Source organism: Gymnodraco acuticeps, unplaced genomic scaffold (assembly GCF_902827175.1).
Source record: "Gymnodraco acuticeps unplaced genomic scaffold, fGymAcu1.1, whole genome shotgun sequence".
Classification (NCBI taxonomy): Eukaryota; Metazoa; Chordata; class Actinopteri; order Perciformes; family Bathydraconidae; genus Gymnodraco; species Gymnodraco acuticeps.
This window is the reverse complement of record NW_022991958.1, coordinates 417,726-443,076: the sequence shown is the minus strand read 5'-3', so window position 1 is coordinate 443,076 and position 25,351 is coordinate 417,726.

The following is a 25,351-nucleotide window of genomic DNA, read 5'->3' as shown; positions in this document are numbered from 1 at the left end:
GTTGGAGGACTTGTTGTCACGCTGGCCTTATGAAGGGCAAAATGGACACACAAATTCAACACGAAAATGAACCTTCGCAAGGTCCTTCGGCAATTTGTTGGCATGCCAAAGATTTTGCCACCGCTCACGAAGTTGCTGCCGGAGCCTGAGAAACTCCACCGGCGGTCATACGAAGGCTTAAGATGCCCTCACGAATGGCCCGATGTTGTAACGATCAGAGCCGAATTTGAACATTTCCTTTAACGTGTCCATCGGGTGTCAATTTCGGGACAGTGTGACAGGGGCTTTACTGGTGACAGTTTAACCATCATCATTTCAAAACGTTGTGCTCTCCACAAATGTTAAAATCATTATTAAGAAAGTATTACATGGTGCATGGCTGGCGTTAAAGAGCTTCCTCCTTACCACCGGTCAGTTCTCCTTAGCAGCAGTCTGCTAACCTGTGGAATATCCAAATTGACCAATCAGAATTGAGTATTTAACTAAGCCAAGTAATAATTCCAAAACAACTGTGTAAGAGCATTCAAACCTTAGTGGCTCTATGAAAAAGAAAAAAAAAATCTAAAAAAGTATTGAGACTATTTGAGAGTAGCCTGACAGCAACACAGAAGGTGGACCATAGAGTAGCTGTTAACAGGGACAAATTAAAGTTGCGATTTTTCTATCAAATGTTATACAACAACATTAAGAATTGGTCATATTCTGTTGGAGAAATTGACTGTAACATGTAAAAGTATGATACAAGTAAAGAGAACAAGAACTAAATGAGCAAATTCCACACTACAGGGTAACATTTTGTAGGTATTACATGTGTGGTGGGAGTAATCGGGGATTTCTGACAGCGGTATTATTTTATTAATGTTTATTATCTCCACCATTATTTGCCAAAAACAGCATCATGATCCACTTAATGCTTCCATACAAATAGAGTGGGAAGTAAAGGATTTCATCATCCTTTTGAGAAACCTCAGTGACTATTCAATAGCAGGTGATAAAACAGGCTGAACAGCAGCATTAAGGGTGTGTGTGTAGGCCTTTAGTGACAGATTAATATTCCTATTAAATCCCTCCACCAGTAGATAAATCTTCTTCTTTTAATAGCTACATGAATGTAGTGTAAAGGCATTCACTGAGGATTTACATAATGTAACCTTTAGTAGCGGTGTGGGTACTGTTAACTGTCAGACTCGTCTTTCTACAAAAGTTCTGTGTTCAGCTGTTTGCTAGCAGCTCGGTTCTCCCTTCCTCCACCTTGACCTGCTTTCTGCTGTTTAGCAAGATAATTACACTCTCATTGCACAAGGAGTCTGTGGGGGGGGGGGGGCCAGATGTGGGTCTGGAAGTAAATCCTCCCCAAACTGTAAAGTATAAATCTTGACAGAGTCCATAAACAGGTTCTCCCTGTCTTCAGTGGCCTCTCACAACCACTAAATAAGTAAATATTTGGCGCTGCAGCCTCCCCATAGCATTACAGCAGGAAGTTTAGAAATCTGCTTTATCTTGGTATATTTTAGACCTGTCCAGTTTGTCAAAAAACGTTAGTGAATGTACTCTAAATTTACAGTTTCAACATTATTGGTGGATCAAGATTATTCTTTAATTGTTTTTATGTTTTTATTTGGGAGCGGTATGTGATTCCTTTTAATTGTATAGAGGCCTTATAATGTTTTCTTGGCTTTTCACTTTCCTGTAAATTGTTAAATTGTTTTTTTGTGCATGTAAATGTTCTGCAAAGGCCAAAGATTTATTTGTTTACTTCTGTAACATAGTGACATCACTATGTAACACTCGCGCTACTATTGGCTAGCGCTAGAACACAAATCAAATAGTCAAAGATAGTGCTGGCATTGTCATTGTCAATTTGGATAATTTTCTTGTGCTAATGTCCTGCAAGTTCATGTTCTACTCCGTTACGTCATAGATGAGGGTTGAACTCAGTTATCAGCATCAAGGTGCGCAGCAGAAACATATTTACTATAAAAATCAACCAAAAATAAATGTAGAGACAATACAAGGACAGAGCTGTAAAATGAGACTGCCTCACTGCATCCATAAAAAATAGCTACAGAAAAAATGCCACAAATATGAGATAGACGCAACTGCACAAGGTGTAGTAACTCAATAAATAACACCAATTGTATCTGCATAATTGTCAAAGAAATCATTAAATTAGCTGCTCCTAGCCACCAGGAACACATCTCCGATGCCGACTGAAAATGATCATGGCAGAAAGCATACACACTCACAAGGTAAAAAAAAGCAACTTCAGGATACAAATGCTTGAAATTGTCACAACGTGATAAGATAGAAGTCATCTGTCGAGACACTGACTGTTGCTTGTGTTGAGCTGCAGGAACACACAGTGCACTTCTGGTTGTCTACACAGGGACGGTTTTGATTGTGATTAGAGAGCAATTTACCCAGACAATTGCCAAAAGTTGTTGGCATATTGTCAAGTTTTTCTCACAATGTATTGTCAATGAGTCAGAGAGTCATTTTCAATTGGTGGAAGCAAAGGGCATGGTGAGCAATGTGAAAAACATGAACTGTCTGGTTTGTGCACACATACTTTAAGCGGATCTGACTCAGATTTGTGCTAACCAGATCCAAATGTAACAGATATAAGAACAAAACCCTTCTTGTTGCAGAGACTATGGGGAAATGCTAAGCCTGCTTGTTCGCCGCTTTCTCCTCGCTAGCTTCAGTTTAAGTTGTTTTGTTGGTTTCGGTTGTTGTTGTTACCTTTCAACAACTAACTTATATATTTAGCTGACTGTATCCCTTCCTCTACCATCGCTACTGTGAAGTATCGCCCGGACAGCCTTTCAGCTATCCCGGTGCGGTTAGCCCTAGTACAGCTGCCTCCACAGTTAGCCATCAAACAGCCTGCTCAGACCCGGCGCCAGAACAAATCTAAAGGGAGGGCATATGATTTTCATGGGAGGGCACACAACACCGTCATGTGCTGCGGGCCTGCGGCACAATATCAAACAGCAAGGCCAACAGCATTGCGCAAAGACGCACACTTATCGCAAATACATACACAAATAAAGGGCAACATAGAAACCACTTTTGAAACATTGTGTGCGTGGCAGCACAAACACTGGTAAATCACCAGCAAGGCACACTGGTTAAGGATGGCAGCTTCCTCATCGTTGCACTCGGAGAGAAATAGAGACGGAGACGATGAACTGCTGTTAGCTCTATTATGGCATTGTGCATGTCGTGAGAGGTGTATGTTGCTGTGTGGGGAATGCTTTCCATTATTTTGGCCAACTCTGCATCTTTGTACTGCAGCGTATACTCAAACAGCGATAGGAAGAGCCCACTGCCTGACTCGGACATGCTGTGGAGTGAATCGTGGTCACCTCTGAGAGGGAGTTGGTTGACAGCTAAAAAAGCTATAATATAAACGACAGCTGACACGTAATAACGGTTCCGTGCCAGCTGATCTGCACCAAAGTACTAATTTCCTTATTTGTTTCCTCGCGTATCTCTCTCTCCACACACTCTCACTCTCACATGAAATGTGTTCTTTTGATGCGGTATGCCTTAGCAGTCCTTTATCAGTCTGTAATGCGTGTTTCCAGTCGCAAAAACCTTTGACAGTAAAAGCCGCATCAGATGAAGACGTATTGACTTTAAACTGTCTACAGGGGAAACAAAAGGCTGCGTCTGCTTTTAACGAATCTTCAAGCCATGGTCTGTTGTTGTACCATGCGCTTCTTTCTTGAAAACAATCTCCCTGGAAAACGATCCGTTTTCAACGACGCTGAAGTTGGCTTCCGATTCAGAGCATCCGATTCGGCAGTTAAGGGGAAAGTTAAGGGACATTTAATTTACAGCGCTGAGCGAACAATCCTCCGTGTTTGAACCTCTTAAATCGCTGCATAGCCGATTTATTTCGACTGGATTATCCCAGAGAGTCTAAACATTCTTTATAACACAGTTTGAGTTTTGTGAAACCTTTATTCTATTTGTGAAAATACAAACACAGGTGGAAGGCTGAGGTTGCTGCAGCAGGCCAGGATCAGACTCAGAGAGTGAACCTCCCAGCTGGGCAAGCCTTTATGCCTTCTTGTATTTTCACAAATAGAATAAAGGTTTCACAAATCTGAAACTGTGTTATAAAGAATCTTTAGCCTCTCTGGGATAATCCAGTCCAGATTTGATGAGTCTAGGTCTAGTGGTTTTAGATCAGGACCTGGTCTAATGTGGACTACATGTAAAAAAAGCACTGAAATCTCCCTTTTTTGTATTTTCACAAATAGAATAAAGATTTCACAAATCTCAAACTGGGTTATAAATAATCTTTAGATTCTCTGGGATAATCCAGTCCAAATAAATCGGCTATGCAGCGATTTAAGAGGTTCAAACACGGAGGATTGTTCGCTCAGCGCTGTAAATTAAATGTCCCTTAACTTTCCCCTTAACTGCCGAATCGGATGCTCTGAATCGGAAGCCAACTTCAGCGTCGTCCAGTTTCACCTGTTGGGTTTATTAACCCCAAGATCATCTGGGGCTGTTGGTCTTTGAGCGGTTGCTGGCCCAATAGTACCTGTTGATGTGCTGCAAGGTAGCGTCTGTAGTGGAGGCACCGGCACGGAGCAGGAGGAGGATGCTGGCGGGTGTGGTACAGGGTGTGGCAACGCAGGTGGTGATGGTAGGGGCACAAGGAGCTGTGCCTCGGAGGAAAGCGTTGGTGGCGGCCGCCTTGATGAGTCAAGGCTTGGTCTCGCTAACTCAGCCCCGGGGTTTGCCGAGGTCAAGCTTGTGACATTAAGGCGTGCTGCTGCAACGGCAGGTGAGGGTCGCTAGCAGCTGCAGCTCTTTCATCGCTATTTCGTTTAATAAATCCTTAGACCTTTTGAGCCAATTTCTGATGTCCATTTTGTAATTCAAACATAAATGGGAGTCTACTGAATGCACAATAAACAAATCCAGAATAGGCGGCAGAGTGTGACGCTGTGATTGGTCTAAATGTGGACGAATCACAAATCACAACAGACACATGAATTTATTTGACGTAGCCTGCGATTTTTTTGTTTTAGTTACTATCTGACATCACATACATCGTAGCATAAAAGTTCACAGTTGATTTATAACAACAACAACAACATTTTTTTATTTTTATAAATAATAAAAATCGTGTTTATTGTGGGAGGGCAAGAATGTCAAATGGGAGGGCCTGGCCCTCCCTGGCCCTCCCATGGCGCCGGGCATGTGACTAACCTGCTTTGACACTGCTTTGACACTAACCTGCTTCTCCCAGCTTCTTCTCCTGCTGCCATGCTATGGATCAACAACTCATTCTACCAAACAGTCTTCAATCTCTGTCTATGGCTAACGGCTAGCTCTAGGCGAGAACCTGCGGCCACCGTCATGATGTCAAAGTATTCCATCCCGCAACTGCTGAGTCTCAACAACTACACAACCCTAACGTGTATCTCAGCCATCAAACAACTTGGAATACTACGCCGACCTCATTACATCCACAGAGGCTCTCGTAGAAAGTTTGTTTACAACCAACCGTGCCCGCCTGTATCATCCATTCCTTCCATCTGGACCACTGTCTGCCACGTCATCACAGCGCTGACGCTCTCGGTGTAAATGGCATGGGAAATACCGGGAGACTGCTACACACTGAGCTGTGCGGAAACGTGGAGTGGATCATAGTTTACTGCGGACCCTAGAGAAACCCAGCATTTCATCTACAGTCAAAATAGAACTATTTAATGCACAATCCCTTACAAACAAATCGGCATTCATACAAGACCACATCATGGACAAAGGAATAGACTTTATGTGCCTCACAGAAACGTGGCAACAGCCAGAGGTTTACTGTGGCCTAAATTAAGCCTGTCCCCCTGGCTACTACAGCTACCTGGAAAAATCTCGCAGCACTGGTCGTGGTGGCGGCTTAGCAATAATACACAGAAACAAATTGGAACTGTCCCCCCTGCCTCTACCTGTACTATCCTCAGTTGAATGCCTTGGATTTAAATGTAAACCCCCCCTCTCACTGACAATACTTCTCATCTACCGGCCACCCAAACCAAACTCTGCCTTTATCCCAGAGATCCACGATCTTCTCAGTACACTCTGCGCTACCTCTGCCAACATTATAATACTAGGAGACATCAATATTCACGTTGACACCCCCTCCTGTCACTATGCAGCCGAGTTCCTACACCTTCTGGACTCTCAACACAACATGTGTGGTGTCTCGTCAATTGTGTTAGTTGTGTTTGTTTTATGTCTGTCATTTCATGTTTAGTCAGGTATGTAATTCCAAGTAGAGTCAGGTTTTCTTGTTACTTCACGTCTTGTCTGTCTATTTTATGTCTGTCATCTCTAGTCAAGTCCACATGTTTCATGTCATGTCTCCTTTTCCCATTTCCTGTTTTATTTTATACTTACCTCTTGTCTTTCTTTTTAAGTCCTGTTACTTCCTCACTTTGGGTATTTTTCCGCCATCGTCAGCGTCTGCCCCGCCCCTAATTGTTTCCACCTGTTCCCAATTCCCTCATGTTTAAATAGTCCTTGTCTCCCTTTGTCTTGTGCCAGTTCGTCTTGTTTCAGTGTGCTTCTATGTCCAGAGACCCAGCGTTAAACCAGAGAGGAGAGTTACCAGAGAGGAGAGTTTTGTTTGTTTGAAATCAAGAAGTTTTGTTTTGTCCTTGCAAGAGTGATTTTTTGTTATAACTTTGTTTTATTTTTTCTCATTCAAATATGAGTCGTCGCATTTGAGTCCAGTATTTTTGTACCCCGTTCTAACAGAACGAACTGGCCAACATGGACTCAGCCGAAGGACAGAGAGCAGAGCTTGCTCACCATGCTGCACAGCTGGTCTCCATTAACAGAGGAGTTGGTAACCTCACTGATCGCCAAGCAGAATTCCAGGAGGCTGTAACTAATCAAGTTAATCACTGGCGGTTCAAGTGCACAGAGCTCTTGCCCAACTCGAAACTGGATCATCTACACGGTCTCCTACTATGCCGAGCCCATCCGTTGCTTCCGCTGGTTCTGCTGCTGCTGCTGCAGACCACATTCCCCCTTCTGGAACGTCGCTTCGCCTTGCATCTCCAGAGAAGTTTTCCGGGGACTCTGGGGACTGTTGCCCCTTTCTGGTACAGTGTGAACTGCATTTCGCCCCTCTCCTTTATTTCAGACCAAGCTAGAGTAGCCTTTATGCTGTCCCATTTAACCGGGCGAGCTGCTGCCTGGGCTACGGCCGAATGGTCCTGTAATTCTCCAGTGTGCCAGTCATTGAACATGTTCTCAGAGACTCTAAGGCGTGTTTTTGATCACTCTTCACCAGCCAGAGAGGCCAGCCGAGTGTTAATGCAGATTAAACCGGGTCCCAGAAGAGTGGCAGATTATGTGATACAATTTCGCACTTTAGCAGCAGATAGCGGGTGGAACACCCTATCCCTTATCGATGCATTTATGAATGGCCTAAAGGATTCTATTAAGGACCAATTAGCACCCCTGGAGCTACCAACAGATCTTAACTCAATCATTGCAATGTCACCCCGCATTGATATTAGATTTAATGAAAGGAACAGTCCCTTCGAGATGGAGTTCATGACTTTATGAGCTGTTCATGAGCACTCATGAAACATTCATGAACAACTCATTATATGTTCACTTGTCATGTTCATGAACCAAAATTCTTAAAATGCTCATGAACCATTTTAAAGAGCAGTTCATGACATTTTTATGAACATTGTTCATTCATATAAAGTTCCTGTTTTGCTCATGACAGACTTTTATGAGCAATTTATGAACTTTTCATGATCCAGCCAATCACAAAATTATAATTAAAACCCCAAAAAGTTTGCATGAGCATTTCATGAACTTTTCATGACTATCAGCATTTCATGAATTTTGGATGATTGTGGCAAGTTCAGAATATTTTTGAATATTCATGAGCATTTTTATGAACTTTTGATGATCAGTGTGATGATTTTAAAGACCTCTTGAATATTCATCTACTATTTGAACATTTCTTTATTTTTTAAAACTTTTAATCTTAAAACAAAACAATATTGCATTTGAAACTGAACATTATCTGTATTTATTTTGGTGACATTCATATCATTTTATGGTTTATCTGTACTGTTTGAGAAGCAGTACGAGTAAGTAGCGCCAAGGTGGAACCTTTGGCAGGTGAGCGGTGACATATGGGTTATTTTAGGGGGGACACTTCCGCCCCTCCAGTCAGAAGCAATCCAGACGATCAACCGGATCCTGTGTATAATTATTGCTGCTGCACTTTTCTGTTTTCTACAGGTCAGTACATGATGAAAATGATCGATGTTAACTTGTGTGAATTAGATATGATGTTGGAGATGTTTAGGAGAGTGTGTCAGAAAGTTTTGAGCATGTTTGACATAGTAACGGTATTTTAAAAATACTAAACTGTCGGCAACAATAGATGCCATTTTCGCGGGCTTCATCCGCGCCTGGGTAAATGTGACCTGAGCGAAGGCTCGCAGGCAGGTTAGCTGCTGCGCACGGGTAATATGTTATGTTTACCTGAGTGAAGTCTTGCAGGCACATTGCCTTGTTTTTTGTTTATTAACATTGACAGTGTATTTTTGTGATCTCCATAATATGTTATATTTGGTAAAGATAGATATATTGATAGAAAGTATTATTTCATAGCGTTATGTGTTTATATTGACTATGTTGAATTTCTCCTTGAGATACAGTAATGGACTGTGACAGACGGATAACTTAAATGGAGAAATGTGATGTTTGTAAAGTACAGCTATTTGAATGTAACTGTGTACTTTGAATTTTGAATAAGAAGCAATCCAGACGATCAACCGGATCCTGTGTATAATTATTGCTGCTGCACTTTTCTGTTTTCTACAGAAATCATTTATTGTTGCTGTGGTACCCAAGCTTTTGGGACCCGTAACAAAAAAATGTGTGCAGCTCAGTGTCAAGAACTGTGCTTCAAATAGTGATAGGATTAATTGTAGTGCTCCACCTGTATACATGTATGTTTGTATGTTTGTTAATTTGAATAAAGTTCCATTGTGATTGACATAATTGTTGTTTTCTATGGTTGCCAATTGACCCACAGTCAATGGTTCATGAACAGTTCATGTACATGAACAGTTCATAGCCAGCCATTGAATTATATTCAGTGACTGGGTATGAACTGTTCATGAAGTTGTTATGAACAGTTCTTGATATGTTCATGAACCATGGTTAATTCATGAACAATTCTTGAAATGTTCTTGGTTGAATACTGAATATCCCTACACTCACTGAAAACTCCATTTCATGAATTGTTCATGAACCTGCCTAAAACCATATTCCATGAATTGTTCATGAACCATTCCAGCACAGGAGTTTCATGAGTAGTTCATGAACTGCCCTAGTGCCATTTAATGTTCATGGAACTTTCATGAACAGTTCATCAACTTTGTTATGAGCTGTTTATGAGCTGTTCATGAATATGGTTCACGGAATTTCCATGAACTTCTCATGACAAGTTCATAAACAGTTCACTATCATCTCACTGGGGAGTGAAAGGTTAAGAACCAGCGTGCGCCCACCTGCCCCACAACACCCATGGGTAAACAATACACCCCTGACAACATCATCCAAGGAACCAATGCAGCTGGGTGGAGCCAGGATCACAGCAGAAGAACGACAGCGCCGTTTTCGTGAAGGATGCTGCTTCTACTGTGGGCAATATGGCCATGCTGCATCTTCCTGCTCGACGCAGGGCGCTGGTGAGCCGATTTTATGCAGCTGACTTTCCTCCACGATCATTGACCAAGGTAAAATTACAGTTACGTGACCACACCATGACTCAGGGGGTACTAGTGGATTCAGGGGCGGACGAAATTCTGATGGACTGGGGTATTGCTAAAAGACTGGGCATTACAACTGTTCCTTTGACTTCCCCTGTAGATGCCAGTGCCTTAGATGGCAAGCTGTTATTCAGAGTAACCCATATAACTGAACCCGTTCAAGTAACTATAGATGACATTCACACAGAAAGATTAAGATTCCACTTATTTGACTCTGCACTTCACCCTATAGTTTTGGGACTTCCATGGCTCCTCAGGCACAATCTGAATATTGACTGGCGGTCGGGAAACATTAAGAACTGGGCTCCTGATTGTAAAAGTTACCTGCTTAGCCTCTGCTGGGAACTCCAGACAGTCTGTTAATCAGACAGACAAACCCAATAGAGTTACCACTGACATCAAGTCAGAGTATGCTGACCTGTCCAGAGTGCCTGCATGTTATCTGGACCTAAAAGAGGTTTTTGACAAGACTAACGGCACGTCCACACAGCGGCGTGCGTTGACGCTTGGAGGTGGGCGTATCTGAAGCTTGGGAATTTTTTGCGAGCAACGCGACCAACAATCAATCACATGAATCTCCCGCCCCGACATACAAAGCAATAGCAATGTTAAAACGAAGTAAACTGGATATAAAATCCCCAAACAGGCGAAAACCTACCAGTTTCACCCACTGTCTCTGCCACCTCCCTCCATGCCTCGCTCCTCCGGTTTGTATCCCGGTAGATCAACAGAGACTGATCATACAGCACCGGGTGATTCACTACCGCTATAATGAATTTTCCCTCCATTTATTTTAATATGAGGAAATGACCTGTGTAGTCTCTCCCAGCATACACACGGTTTGATTGGCTAGCGCTTGTACTGGCAGATTTGCATAAACGGGATTTCATTGGCTGACGCCTCCGTTGAGGCGTCAAAAGTTGAACATTGCTCAACTTTTGACGCCAGCTACGCCAGCAACACTCCACGTCGCTTCCCAAAATGCAGTTCGGCTAAAAGTGACGTCACCCCATTCAAAGTGAATGGGCAGAAGCGTTGGAAGCTTCAACGCACGCCGCTGTGTGGACGGGCCGTAAGGCTACTTCACTACCACCTCATCGCCCTTATGACTGCCCTATTGACCTTTTGCCTGGAGCTCCGATCCCTAGAGTTCGGCTTTACTCCATCTCTGCACCAGAGAGAGGGGCCATGAAGACGTATATTGACTCTTCCCTTAAGTCTGGACTCATTAGACCGCCGTCATCACCTGCGGCTGCAGGCTTTTTCTTTGTGGGCAAGAAAGATGGTTCTCTCCGTTCATGCATAGACTATAGTCCACTCAATGCAATAACGGTCAAGAATAGATACCCCCTTCCACTAATGTCTTCAGTGTTTGAACTGTTGCAGGATGCCCAAGTATTCACCAAACTGGACCTCAGAAACGCCTATCATCTCGTCAGAATTCGGGAGGGGGAGACAGGGTTCAACACTCCAAGTGGCACTACGAATATCTTGTAATGCCTTTTGGTTTATGCAATGCTCCAGGTGTTTTCAGGGTATGATCAATGATGTGTTGAGGGACTTTCTCAACAAGTTTGTCTTCGTCTACCTTGACGACATCTTAATTTTCTCACCGGATGAGGATACTCACCTTCAACATGTCCAACAAGTACTCCAGAATCTGTTGGAGAATCAACTGTACTGCAAAGCTGAGAAATGTGAGTTTCATGCCAAGACTGTCTCCTTCCTGGGTTATATCATCACCACAAACCATGTTCAGATGGATCCAGTAAAGGTTAGTGCTGTGGAAAATTGGCCAACTCCCACAGACAGGAAACAGATCCAACAATTTTTAGGCTTTGCCAACTTCTACAGAAGGTTCATAAGAAACTTTAGCGCCATTGCGGCGCGATTACATGCACTAACCTCTTCCCATGTTGCTTTTAAGTGGAACACTGAGGCGGAGAAAGCCTTTCAAAGACTCAAGACGCTGTTCACAACCGCTCCAATGCTCACAGTGCCTGACCCGCAGAGACAATTCATTGTGGAGGTGGATGCCTCGAACGAAGGCGTCGGAGCGGTGCTCTCCCAAAGGTCTGCTCAGGACAACAAGCTCCATCCTTGTGCGTTCTTGTCACGTAAGTTGATAGACGCAGAAAGGAACTACGATGTGGGGAACAAGGAACTTTTGGCAGTAAAGATAGCCTTAGAAGACTGGCGTCATTGGTTAGAGGGGGCGGAACAACCATTTCTAGTATGGACTGATCACAAGAACCTGGAATTCATTAGAAAATCCAAAAGACTAAACCCACGCCAGGCTAGATGGTCATTGTATTTAGTCGCTTTAACTTCACCTTGTCATACAGACCAGGCTCTCAAAATGTGAAACCCGATGCTTTGTCACGCATGTACGATCCTGAACCTGCTGCAAAAAAACCTGAAAGCATCCTTCCACTTCATTGTGTGGTTGGGGCAGTTTCATGGCAAATATAATCTGTGGTGCGTTTCACTGTCAAGGGGTGCGATATAGCATGTATGTAATTACATTACAAATACTGACTTGAGCCCTACCACTGTATGGGTTAGCCCTACCATAGATTACCCAACAAAAATACTCTGGTGCCGCCACTGTTAGTCAGGTATGTAATTCCAAGTCTAGTCAGGTTTCTATGTCGAGTCAGGTTTTCTTGTTACTTCACGTCTTGTCTGTCTATTTTATGTCTGTCATCTCTAGTCAAGTCCCCATGTTTCATGTCATGTCTCATTTTCCCATTTCCTGTTTTATTTTGTACTTACCTCTTGTCTTTCTTTTTAGGTCCTGTTACTTCCTCACTTTGGGTGTTTTTCCGCCATCGTCAGCGTCTGCCCCGCCCCTAGTGTTTCCACCTGTTCCCAATTCCCTCATGTTTAAATAGTCCTTGTCTCCCTTTGTCTTGTGCCAGTTCATCTTGTTTCAGTGTGCTTCTATGTCCAGAGACCCAGCGTTAAACCAGAGAGGAGAATTACCAGAGAGGAGAGTTTTGTTTGTTTGAAATCAAGAAGTTTTGTTTTGTCCTTGCAAGAGTGATTTTTTTGTTATAACTTTGTTTTATTTTTTTTCATTCAAATATGAGTCGTCGCATTTGAGTCCAGTATTTTTGTACCCCGTTCTAACAACATGTTGATGTCCCCACACACACTAGGGGACACACACTGGACCTTGTAATCACAAACTCTGCCCCCATTAGTAAACTATCAGTTTACGATCTAGGTGTGTCGGATCACAAGGCCATCTCAATGGAGCTGCCACTGCTGCTACCCCACACCAAACCCAAGCGTCAAATCCATTTCAGAAATCTGAAAAACATCAACCAATACATGACCTCGGATCTCCAGCCTCTCTCCACAATAACTCCTACATCAGTAAATGAATCTGTGGATTTTTACAATAAATCTCTGAGCAGTCTCCTGGATCTCCATGCCCCTGTCAAAACCACAACAGTCACTTTCTCACGCTCAGCCCCGTGGTACACCTGCGAGCTGAGAAAAATGAAGACAGCGGGGCGTGTCCTCGAGTGACGCTTCAAGGCTTCAGGCTTCTCTGTTCACAGACAGGCATACCGGGACCACCAAAATGCCTACGCAAAGTCCCTCAGAGACACACGGTCAAAATTCTACTCCACCATCATCAACAATAGCCCTGGCAACTCCAAGCTACTTTCTTCCACAATATACAATCTCCTCAAACCTCAGACTCCGCTACACAAAGACACCGCAGAGGAGCAGTGTGATAATTTCATCACATTTTTCAGGAAAAAAGTAGAGACCATCCACTCTCTCCTCTCAAACTCCGCTGCTCTGCTAGTCCTGACCGTCAACCCCCAGCCTGGACCGACCCAGCCTCTTTGCTACTTCACTAACATCTCGCAGCATGAAGTTGAGGCCATCATCAAAAAGATGAAACCCTCCACCTGTGCCCTGGACCCCTTTCCCACAGCTTTGGTTAAATCGAACATTGGTGCCATAAGTCCGCTGATCACTTCAGTGATAAACCAGTCCATCCAGTCTGGTCATGTTCCACCACCATTAAAAGCTGCTGTCATCAAACCACTCCTCAAAAAACCCACTTTAGACCCTGAAGTCCTAGCCAATTACAGACACATCTCCAACCTGCCATTTCCATCCAAGATACTGGAGAAAGTAGTTGCCATTCAGATCCAGGAACATCTAACACTGAATACATTCTTTGAAAAATGCCAGTCTGGTTTTCGCCAGGGCCACAGTACAGACACTGCCTTAGTCAGGGTGACCAATGACCTGCTGATGACAGCTGACACCGGATCTCCATCTCTCCTCATCCTCCTGGATCTAACTGCAGCATTTGATACCGTCGACCATGAAATCCTACTCCACCGTCTTCACACTACAGTTGGACTCTCTGACCCTTAAAATGGTTCACCTCCTATCTCACCGGGAGGACTGAGCATGTCGCCTTGGGAGCGGCTAAATCAAGAACACACGGTGTCCCCCAAGGATCAGTCCTCGGCCCCACCCTTTTCCCCATATACATGTCCCCCCTTGGTCGTGTCATCAGCCGGCATGGAATATCTTTCCATTACTATGCTGATGACACACAGCTCTACATCAGAGCTAACCCAACCCCCTCCGCACCTCTGCCATCATCCACAATAACAACATGCCTGGAGGTGATAAAGGTGTGGATGAAGCACAACTTCCTCTAGCTAAACAGCTCCAAGACTGAAGCCATTCTTATTGGCACTCCACATCAGGTTTGTTCATCCGCCATCACCTTCTCCGTTCAGAACATTCCACTCATCAACGGTTACCAATCTGGGAGTTAAAATGGATCCTCACCTGAACTTTGAGGCCCACATCAAGCAAATATGCAAGACCCCTTTCTACCACCTGAAACATATTGTGAAACTCCGCCCCACACTCAGTCTGCCAGATGCTGAAAAACTTGTCCACGCCTTTGTCTCCTCCAGGCTGGACTACTGTAACGCACTTCTCATTGGGATTCCTAGCAAGAACATCCAGAAGCTGCAATACATCCAAAACGAGACTGTCGAATGCCCTCCCAAACCAGCTGAGGGCAACACAGACTGTAGATGCTTTCAAAAAAGGCCTAAAAACGCATCTTTTTAGAATAGCCTTTAACTAGATTTTTAAATACCCCACATTATGCCATGCTGGCATGAATGTCACAGCTTTTATTATGTTTTAATTGTTTTTAAATTGTTTTTGTTTTGTTTCACCCTTTTTAATTTTGTAGCACTTTGAGTTTTGTTTACGCAAATTAAAAGTGTGCTTATAAATAAAATGTATTATTATTTAGACAAAGTATTTTTGTACTTGTCATTTAAACATTTTATATGATTTTGCTTTATTACCAATTCTAGACCGCTTATAAACCCGAAATCTAGTTGTTGTTAAAGTTTGAAATCACAAACTGAGTACTTGCTTAGAACACTGAACATAAAAAAGCTCTTTAAAACAGCAATGTTTAATTTGCCAGCATAATTTTTTGAAATAATGTGATAAGTATTTATTTAAACAAGAACCATGCATAGAAATACATTAGTCTCAGAAAAGAGAAGAGATGTTTTATGCTAGATTTTTGCTAATTGCTAATTTCCATCTGCAGTCAGTTTTACTTGGTTTTTCAAGACCTACCTTCCAGTTTAAATTTGCCATGCTCTTAAACAGTTAACTCCTCAGGCAAATTAGGCCACACCCATAGACCCAACTAATTTGGTTGGGTCTGCTGTGTTATAGAACCAAATAACCCAATGTGAGCTGGTTCTGGTCAATGAAGGGCTATGAAGAACTGACTGTGCCTGTTGTTAACCAGGCTTGAGAGGGTTATGTTAAAAATGTATTCTGTTACAATTACTAGTTACCTGTAATACACTCTAATCATTAAGCTAATCTAGTATCACAATATAAAAGTAATTAACCTAATTACTTTCCGTCACTATTGGATAACCTCAATATCAAATGCAATGCAAATAAATACAAAATATATCAACAATATGTTGTTTACTTTAGTGTATAATGTAAGACAACTGAACAATGTGACCTTAGAAAAAGCACAAACTACATTTAAAAAAAGCAGAAATAAAATCTGAGCTGACAGAAAATGCTCCGTTTTAGTTTAATACACACAGTTAAGCTCACACACACTATGTTATGAACATATAGGTTCACCTGCTGAATTAAAAACAGAACAAATGAAGCAAAGAAAGTGAAAACCATAAAGCAGATTCAGGCAGTAGGCGTATAGATTCACACTTAAAGTATTAGCCTACAGAACAGTACAGCTGACAGATAATTTGAACTGATTATGTAACTGTAATATAATACAGTTACCTTTCATTGTATCCTGATTACATTATTCCATTACATGTAATCTGAGCCTGCAGTCTACATTGAGTAGAGGGTGTAGTTGGTGGTGCAGAGGCACAGGTACAATTCCAGTGAGTCACTATAAAATACCGTGGATCCATCTGTCACCTCCCTACATCTGGAGGAGGTTAACATTCCTCACTGCTCATGTATGTGTGTGTACACACACACACACACACACACACACACACACACACACACACACACACACACACACACACACACACACACACACACACACACACACACACACACACACACTTCTGGGTACCAGTCCTGAAAAATAGTTTTGTCTAAAACTATTTTAGCAGTATTTCTTTTTATTTTCCCAAATGAAACTGATTTTAAAAAGTATTCTGGTCTGTATTTAGACATTAATTCACTACTGAGTTTCCAAAACTTTAGCTGAGGGAAGCATTATCATATAGCTTTCACGGCATAAAATCTAACTTTGATCTCTGCGTTGAATATTTACTATTTAATGAAATATTTAACGTGAGAGTTAGTTCAGAGAAATGGCTTTAATGTGAAAGGTGCTTACTAGTTATGTTGTTACACAGAAAGTCTGCGATGAGAAAAACTCAGTTTGACAGCTTTCCTCAGCTGACGTGCAACATGTTTCTTCCTGCTTCTGACCCATCACACGTTCTCAACTCAATATCAGAAAATATCAATATGACCAGAGGTGTAGAGGTGCATACACACAGGTATAACACACGCATCAACATCTGTGGAGGGGAAATTGATAGCAACAAATAGGCATCCGTTCATGTCCGCAAGAGTGGTACAATCCTACAACTTGAAAAATACCTAGCATTTAACACTTCCGGTTCCCTCTTGTTGAAGTCAATCATTTTTTAAAGGTGTTTGTGGTTAGAAGCCTGAAATAAGGTCTGTGAGTCAGTACCATTTTGAGGTACTTGTAGTATTCTTTACGTAATTCCGCTACATGTTACTTAATACCAGTACTCCAATTTAATGAAAAATATAGTTGTATTCTCAAATAAATTGAATTGGTGAAGATTATAATTAGGGCCCGAGCACGTAGCGCTAGGACCCAACGGCGTCCTTGCACGAAGTGCGAGGAACCTATTGTTATCCTACATATTATTATTCAATATTCTGGAGTCAATGGGTTCAAATTATTCAACCTGCTCGCTAGCGCCACCTATGAAAATCCCATTTTGGAAACATTTACATAGTCGCACCGCACCGTAAGTTCGAATGACCTGAAATTTCGCACACTTATCCGTCTCGACCTGCTCTACAAATAATCCTCTTGGACCGCCAAGCTCCGCCTACATTTTTTTTTTTTAATTAGCATAATTTTCAAAACAGTGAAATGTTAACTTACATTTACATTTTTGGTTTTCCAGGGTCAGACACATTACCGTATAAAATGAGCATGTTCAGACGATAAATAATGCCGCCATGAATCAAAACGTACTCGCAAAAAGCGAAGGGCTTAGAAAGAAATGCTCATAACCAGAGATGGGGTCGTTACTAAAAAAAAGTAATATATTACATATTACATATTACTTTAAAAAAAAAGTACTACTTCGTTACTCTCTACATAAAGTAACTCGTTACTTTACTCGCTACTTTACTCACAGGGCCGGCCCGCCCCTCCCTGCAGGCAGATCACGCAGACTGCTAAAGTTTTAAATGTTCTCTTTAGTTCAGTTTCCATTGTCGCATAAGACTGATCCAGATCCTGAATGTTTTCCTATCTGACCATGGCTGTCCTCTGTCTCCTGCTATCTGTATATTTTGCGCAGTCTATCTCTGCTCACGCTGTTGCATCGGCGTGTTCTCCTGCGTGTTGGCCATGTGTTGCACTGGAACCAGACACCGCAAAGACTTCAGCCGAGCACGTACGAACTGCGCATGCGTGAGTGGCAATAACTCTCCTTACCAGCAGGCGGCGGTAGTGTGTATTCGTCATTCAAAACAGGCAACAACCGGAAAACAGAGAAGAAGAACAGACTACGTGATATAAACAAACAACAAATAGCTGTGCGTTAGCTTCACCTTAGCATGTGTTCTTTGCAGGTGTTTGTTGAGGTTTGATTATGACTGATTTTAGTAAGTAATGAAGTAATGCGTGTCGGGGCAATGTTAGTAACTGTAGTGTGATTACTGAATTATAAAAGTAGCGCGTTACACTACTCCGTTACCGACACAAGTAATATTATTACAGTAACGCGTTACTTTGTACTTTGTAACGCGTTACACCCAACTCTGCTCATAACTCATCAACAATGTATCCACATATCACAGATTTTGGTGGATAGGTTCAGTCTGTCTTTGGGAATAGGTATAAAAAAGCATCTTCATTTTGGACTATAGGGGGTGCCAAAAACACCACCAATTTATAGGGGGTTGACTACAAACTGAGATTTAAAGTGTCGCAACAAATGCAGAATGTGGGCGTGGCCTATACATTTTTTTTAAATTGCGATAGCATAAAATGAGCTTCGGACGCAAAACTTGGGACACACGTCAAAACCCACAGCCTTTTCCAGAATGTAAAAAAAAAACGTAATTATTTTTTAAAAGACTGCTCAGTAGCGCCCCCTATTGTGTGGTAGTCACATATAGTTTCTCAGAACTTCACGAATTTTGGCACAGACATTCCTCATGGAATTGCGGACATATTTCTAATTAGCTTCCATTAGCCCCGCCCCCCAGGAAGTTGGCCATTTTGAAAGATTTGCGTTTTTCATGCATTTTAAGCACACTTTCGCAAACTCCTCCTAGGGAAATGATCGGAAAAATTCCAATCCAGGACAAGTTAAGCGCATATCCAATGTGATAATACATTGAGAAGGAATAGTAGATCGCATGAACGTGGACCTCGTAGGCTAACGGAGAATGTACAATGTTTGACAATTTATATGTCAGATACTACCTTAAGCTACTGAGACCCGCCTGTCTGCCCGGCACATCAACACTCACACACACACACCTACACACACACACACCCACATCTACACAATGTATAACACACACATACACTCTACAAAACATTCCTTCACATTGTACAACAAACACAAACAGCTCCTAAAGCATATAATAAATATCAGGCTACAGCCCTTGTATATTTTATTATGTGAAGCACTATGGTTTCATGAAAAACATCTACTGTTTAATTGTAGATATCTCCTAAAGCCTACAAATAAAGTGTGTAATGTAGGCCTGTTACATATATTATTGAGCGATATATATTATACACACTGTTCTGCTTTCTGCACTGACCTCAGCAGCTGTTCTCACTGGCCTAACATCCAGGGGACATGTGATTAGTGAGTAAACAAACGGTAAAGGGCAGAAAGTCTGATGCACATTTGATCATCTTCAATAACTTATAATCACAACGGGAACAGTTTGCAGAGCTGTGCTTCGTTGACATAAGTCCAGCCATGCGTCACACCTCTTTTAAACATCACTGTTGGCTGAAATCGACTCCGGAGAATACATCAGTGTACCCTCAATCAATCAATCATTGATTGGTATTACAGACACATGCATTTCCTAACATTCGGTCTATATGCTGTAACATTTATTATCTCTTCGATTCACACACGGCATCTATTGCACGTCTGTCCGTCCTGGGAGAGGGATCCCTCCTCTGTTGCTCTCCCTGAGGTTTCTCCCATGTTCCCCTTTAAACTGTGGGTTTTCTCTGGAAGTTTTTCCTTGTACGATGTGAGGGTCTAAGGACAGAGGGTCTAAGGACAGAGGGTGTCGTTTTTCTCATACTGATATTCTGAACAATCTGTGCTGTTGTATTTGCTGTAAAGTGTCTCTACTGTAGGCTAATTTTATTATATGTACAGCACTTTGGCTCGACCAAAAATCGTTTATAAATGTGCTATATAAATAAAACTTGATTTGATTTGATTTGAATCAATGTTTATTTATATAGCCCAATATCACAAATGTTACATTTGTCTCAGAACAGAATATCAGTATGACAATACGACACCCTCTGTCCTTAGACCCTCACATCGTACAAGGAACAACTTCCAGAGAAAACCCACAGTTTAAAGGGGAGCATGGGAGAAACCTCAGGGAGAGCAACAGAGGAGGGATCCCTCTCCCAGGACGGACAGACGTGCACTAGACGCCGTGTGTAAATCGAAGAGATAATACATTTTACAGCGTAGGTAGACCGAATGTTTGGAAATGCATGTGTTTATAATAAGAAGAGGAATCCACGAGGATGTCAGCAATCCTGTGGGAGCCATCAGGGAAATAGTATGGTGAGAGTCAGGCAGGACCGCAGAGACAGGTTCAGCCACGACTCGAAATCCAGGACTCTACGTACATGCACTCCCTTAGGATAGGTTGAGGGAAAGGGGTAACCCTCGGTTATGTTTATCTTGATTCTTTGTACGTTTTTTTTTTGCTTGTGTTTCTTGTCTCTTTTCTTAGACATCTTGAAATGAAATAGACCACCTGACAAAATAAAGATTAAATAAACAAATAAAGTAAGATGTTACATTTTTTCAGTTGAGCAATGTCAAGCAGTATATAACATGACATAAACCCCCATTTTTCAGGTTGAAAATGAGAGACAAAAGGTTTTATCATTATTTACAATATTATCCGATGATAGTATACACATACAAAGTAGAGACAATCTTCTCCTAAAACTCTGGGTAGGATGTCGAATAAATGTATTTTATAAAATGAGGCCTTTAGAAGATGACTAATAGACTTGATTTGAAATACAACTAGGCGGCACCACCACAGTTAGAAGCTGTTGTGAATAAGCGTGGAAATAATTCCTCCGCCTGTCGTTGAGAGAATGAGTGTTATATTCAGCAGCTTCAGTATGGAGCCTGTCCTGGTGTGGTGTAACCCCGCCCCTGGCCCCCGGCTGACCCCGGCTGGAGGCCAGTCTGTCAGGGAGTGAGGGCCCAGAGCTCTGGGCAAATAACAACCCCCCCCCCCCCGCCTCTGTTTTACCTGAGAACTTGAACTCAAGTCACAAACTGGCCGGTCCACTAGGTGTGTGTAACTGCAAGTGTGTACATGCAAGCAGGTATATAACACCTCACTGTCTGTCACCATGTGTGTGTGTGGAAACAGTAGCTGCGTACAATGCTGTAGCCTGAAGGTGTCAGCTGCAAAGCTTTGAACTCAAATTTTAGAATACGTCTCTTCGGTCTCTCCCAGTCTTTATTTGCTCTGACTCAATATTTGCAGACCACCTCCCAACATACACACAGCTCCACCATACTTTCCATCTTCTTCATTACATTCATTCGTCTCAGCATGAGTTGCAGCCATTGGTAACTAAAAATATGTTTATAAAAAGGCCTACAAATATAGAAGAGTTAGATTTATTCTGTGTGATTTAAGTCACAGTTTGTATCAATGGGGCTCCCTCTTTGACATCGGTCCAAGATCCTTTTAGGTAGAAAAGTGTAGACATAAGGATTGTGGTGAAGGTTGGAAAAAGAACTATCATACTGCGGCCTTATGTATACTGTATACACTTTATTCCAACCTTGTTTATTGTCTCATTGGATAGACCGGAGAGGGTAAGGGTAAGAGCCAAATGTTGTCTATGTTGCACAAGGTTCTGTACTTGGACCCATATTCTTTTCACCTTATATGCTTTCTTTAGGCAGAATTATAGTTAATCACTCCATAAACTTTTAGCTTATACCCAATTATATATATTGATCAAGTCTAAAACTAAACTTCAAAATGTCTTAAGGACATAAAAAGTTGGATGACCTGCTTAAACACAGTACAAAATATCATTATAATTGGCCCCAAACACCTACAAAACCCATTATGTGTGTCTACCCTGGATGGCAGGTCAATGGCCTTCAACACAATGGTAAGGAATCTTGGTATTATTCATTAGGATATTTTATGAACTGCTAAAATCCTTTCTCAAAATAACGCATGAATAGAGCTCATAGTACTATTGGTGATCGGACAAGGATTCCTCGTGCACATTGCATTTCTGATTTTCTTAAAGGTCCCCTATTATACTGTTTTTCATCAATATATTATAGGTCTCAGATATATAATAAACATGTCTCTGAAGTGTTTGGCTCGAAATACCAAACAGATTATGCATTGTAGCATCCCATAATCCCCTCTGTTTCAGCCATTTTTCAAAAGTACTGATTCTGCGGTTGCGATCGAATAATCCAAAAATCAGCTCCTATCGTCTATCCCTTGACCTCTGAGTGAAACGTCACGGGGTTAAGGGATAGTGGATAGGAGAATTCAAAAGGACTTAGGAGAAGAGACTGCGGTGCTTAGAGAATCCGACTGCACTTTCACTATCCGACGTGTTTATGATGCGCCAGCGGACGTCCTTTTGTGCGTCTGCTGCTGTGGGGAAACTATGGAAACTACAGTTTTCTATACAGCGGACTACAACATGGATGTATAATAAGAACGAGGGACTACTGTAAACTCATCTAGAGACTCTGCACCGTGCTCTGACGCTGTTGTTTTATGATAACTTTCATGATATAATTTCTCGGTCATAATCGGTTGTTTCCGTGAACGGCCGAATGTTGTGTGACGGCAAATGCTGCGGCTGCAAGGCATTGTGGGGCAGTATTTTCTCCTCTCCTTTCGTAAAGGGATGTCCAGTGGTTCCTAAGCTAAAGGAGGTTATAAAGGAAGTTTGAAACCTCCTTTCCTATCATCTAGAGCAGGGGTGTCAAACTCAAGGCCCGGGGGCCAAATCCGGCCCGCAACATAATTTTATGTGGCAGGCAAGAGCTTGCAAGGAATATAATACGTTTATTATACGGTTTCATGCCACTTTACAGAAGCATTGTCCCACAATGCATCTCGTTTTGTGACCTGCGCACTGAAGAGATTTGCAATTATTGCCCTAGACTTCTGCTTTCAGACGTAGTTCATTATGAAGTTATTACCCTATTCGATAATAACCCAATGCATAGGCAATAATGTAATATAATACATCATTTTATATGTATATATATATATATATATATATATATATATATATACCCAATAAAATACCCAATATTAGCGGTGTGTGTGTCTGCCCAAGGACAATTTAAGGTAAAACCTAATAGAGGTGTCATACATAATAACCTAATAAAAGTAAATGTAACAACTACTACAGTGCAACAAAACAGGAATATTAAATGTGGTCTCTTAAACATAAGATCTCTAACATCTAAAGCAATATTGATAAATGATTTAATATCAGATTATAATATTGATATATGCTGTCTCACTGAAACTTGGTTGAGACTTGAATATGTCAGCATAAATGAGGCCACTCGACCCAGCCATATCAATACTCATATTGCCCGAGGCGTGGGCCAAGGAGGTGGAGTTGCAGCAATCTTTGACTCAAGTTTACTTATCAATACTAAACCAACATTTAATTATACCTCCTTTGAAAGTCTCATTTTTAGTCTTACGCATCCGACCTGGAAAACTTTGCAGCCAATCTTATTTGTTACAGTGTACCGTGCACCAGGTCCTTATTCAGAATTCTTATCAGAATTCTCTGAGTTTTTATCAACTTTGGTTCTTAAAACAGATAAAGTAATTATCTTAGTAACTTTTGAAGTACTGTTACTAGACTACAAAGCATTAGTCAAAAGCTCCTGCAGCAGAAACCTATCTGTTAGTGCTATACCCACATTTAAGGAAGAGATTTCACCAATATTTAACTCGATATAGCATGTCTGCATGTAAGGGAGGAAACTTATACAAAATGTACACCACCCCAAATTGATCATGTTGTTGATAGTTCTACAGATGCGCTGCAAATAAAATTAGACTCTGTTGCTCCTTTGAAAAAGAAGAAAATAAAACAACATAGATTAGCTCCATGGCATAATGCCGAAACCCGCAAAATAAAGCAAAAGTCGAGACAACTTGAAGAATCTCGTTTAATTTGGCATATTACTCTCAATGAATATAAGAAAGCACTGCGTAAAGCGAGAGCAGCCTATTACTCTTCATTAATAGATGAGAATAAGAATAATGCAATATTTCTTTTCAGCACTGTAGCCAGGCTGACAGAGAGCCACAGCTCGATTGAGCCTTCTATTCCCATAGCACTCAGTAGTAATGATTTTATGTGCTTTTTTAACGATACATTTGTTACTCTTAGAAACAAAATTAATGACCTCTTGCCTTTGACCAGTATAGTGTTATCAACAGCTCCCGGAAACGTAAGTTATAATATTACACTAGATAGTAAACTAGAATGCTTTTCAGCCATAAACCTTGAACAATTACTAACTAAATCACATCAATGTGTATGTTAGGCCCAATTCCAACTAAGCTGTTGAAGTAAGTTTTTCCATTAATTAGCACTTATTTATTCAATATTATGAATATGTCTTTATTATCAGGCTATGTTCCACAATCATTCAAAGTAGCAGTGATAGAACCGCTTCTTAAAAAGCACAACCTCGATCCAGAGGTTTTAGCCAACTATAGACCTATTTCTAATCTTCCGTTCCTCTCAAAAATTATTGAGAAAGCAGTCGCAAAACAGTTGTGTGATTACTTAAAAAACAATGATTTATTTGAAGATTTTCAGTCTGGCTTTAGAACACATCATCACAGAGACAGCTCTGGTTAAAGTCACAAATGACATTCTAATAGCCTCTGACAAGGGACTTGTCTCTATTCTTGTTTGGCTCGATCTCAGTGCTGCATTTCATACTATCGACCATGATATCCTATTGCAAAGACTAGAGCACTTAGTTGGCATACAGGGAACTGCTTTAGACTGGTTTAGGTCCTATCTATCTGAACGCTCTCAGTTTGTACGTGTCAACGATGAATCTTACACGCAAACCAAAGTTAGCCATGGAGTGCCACAGGGCTCAGTGCTCGGACCTATTTTGTTCACATTATATATGCTTCCGTTAGGCAATATTATAAGGAATCATTCTGTACATTTTCATTGTTATGCGGATGATACTCAACTATATTTATCAATCAAGCCTGATGAAATTAATCATCTAAATAAAATTCAAGACTGCCTTAAGGACTTAAAAACGTGGATGACCTTAAACTTTTTGATGTTAAACACGACCAAAACTGAAGTTATTGTACTTGGCCCGAAGAATCTACGAAACAAATTATCTAAA